The 2,158-nt window shown below is 33.5% G+C and overlaps 1 protein-coding gene across 1 annotated transcript in view; it reads right to left on the bottom strand.

Annotated features, from left to right (window-relative positions):
- LOC106462148 overlaps nucleotides 1-2,158 on the bottom strand; it is a 36,926-nt gene that overhangs the window by 5,510 nt on the left and 29,258 nt on the right. The gene's annotated exons all lie outside the window — the stretch shown is intronic.

Genomic DNA, 2,158 nt, shown 5'->3' with positions numbered 1-2,158 from the left:
CTTGTATTACTCCCCACAATTCAGCCAAGATATTTGTTTGTAGCAGAATAATAGATCTTGTTTTTGCTACCATAGGATTATCAATGTTTGATCATGAAATACTGTTCCAAATGCCTTGTATTACTCCCCACAATTCAGCCAAGATATTTGTTTGTAGCAGAATAATAGATCTTGTTTTTGCTACCATAGGATTATCAATGTTTTATCATGGAATACTGTTCCAAATGTCTTGTATTACTTAACACAATTCAGCCAAGATATTTGTTTGTAGCAGAATAATAGATCTTGTTTTTGCTACCATAGGATTATCAATGTTTGAATTATGAAATACTGTTCCAAATGTTTTGTATTACTCCCCACAATTCAGCCAAGATATTTGTTTGCTGTTTGATCTTCTCTGTTTTCATATAAGTTCATATAACTTTATATGACATTAGTATCGAGACTTTGTGCAAGTTAAGCCATTGTTGCAAGAATTCCATTGAAGTCAGAATATCACAAGTTTTATGTAGATTTCCAACACCATTGGCTGAAACATAGCTCACACTTCTATTGGTCCCCAAGGTGCTTCATTATAGATGTTTTACTTTCCTCTCTACGTCATCGAGCGAATTATCGTTGATTATTGAAGTTGGATTCACTTGTAAAAATCGCCCTTCTCCAGCTTTTATCATCCTGTTGTTCAAAGTACGATTCCCGGCGAACTATCGTTGATTACATAAGTTGGATTCACTTGTAAAAATCGCCCTTCTCCAGCTTCTATCATCCTGTTGTTCAAAGTACGATTCCCGGCGAACTATCGTTGATTACTGAAGTTGGATTCACTTGTAAAAATCGCCCTTCTCCAGCTTTTATCATCCTGTTGTTCAAAGTACGATTCCCGGCGAACTATCGTTGGTTACATAAGTTGGATTCACTTGTTCAAAGTACGATTCCCATTTTAGCCTTTTTGGTAATGTTTTTAGAGCAGCTGTACATCCACTGAGGCCACATCATGCTAATATGTACTTCGTTGTTCTGGCGGTAACATTTATATTTGTATTTACAGCTGTTCCATTGGTCAGATCTATATTGAATTGTTGTATATCATGTAAAGAGCATACCCAGAGTTACTTAAGTTAACGCCCCTTTCGAAGACTTTGCGTATTTCTCAGCTATAACCTTAATTTCTACACATTGGTTATGTGGAATTTCTGGCCTATTATTATGTTACTACTGGAAATAATGTGATTGTCTGTACTGTTACGGGCATTATACTAGTTTGGCACTGTCTGAGTGGTTGGATAACAATATTGACTACCAACACATGACTGTACTCATGTGCAGTTCATTTATATGCAATAGGGGAGCAATCTTATAATATTTGCATTCGATACCAATTTTATTCACTATTTCTCTAACTTTTTCCAATACTTTAGGTATATCAATACAACCAAATCTACATAAATTACTATTCTAAAATAAATAGACGCTTGCAGATTCAACAACATTATTATCAAATGGATGCAGGTATTATTATTAATTTTTTAACCATGTAGAAAAGCGTATGTAAGAGTCACTGAATGGATAAAATATTATACACTAATCCTATATGAAGAACATTAGCGGATACGACAACCCAAAGCAAAGTTAACAACACATGAGACTGAACCTAGTGAAACAATTAGACTTTTTTTGGTTGAAAGACGTAAAATATTACAATATGGCGGTTACTGTATTAGTACTACAGTTAAAATAACAATTTATTTTTGCTTAAACAATAAACGTTTTTATTTGGGACTGATTTATAATCGCATTATACTCGAAATATTTCGACGCTCTAACGCGTCATCTTTATTGTTTAAATAATTATAAGTTACTGTTTTTAAATGTAGTATTCATTTATTATTTTACACGAGTGTCCATGAAGAAATTTGACCAGGGCTATTACTACTTTTAAAACTTCATTCTTCACAGACTCAATAAACAACAACAAATAATAGTATCGTTCTAGCTATATTTCTTTTGACATTTACCTGCTGCTGAATCGCTCAACATAGCTGCCAAAACCAAATAAACAACAACAAATAATAGTATCGTTCTAGCTATATTTCTTTTGACATTTACCTGCTGCTGAATCGCTCAACATAGCTGCCAAAACCAAATAAACAACAACAAA

This window comes from Limulus polyphemus, unplaced genomic scaffold, assembly GCF_000517525.1.
Source record: "Limulus polyphemus unplaced genomic scaffold, Limulus_polyphemus-2.1.2 Scaffold1104, whole genome shotgun sequence".
NCBI classification, from domain to species: Eukaryota; Metazoa; Arthropoda; class Merostomata; order Xiphosura; family Limulidae; genus Limulus; species Limulus polyphemus.
This window is presented reverse-complemented; position numbering and strand designations above follow the sequence as displayed.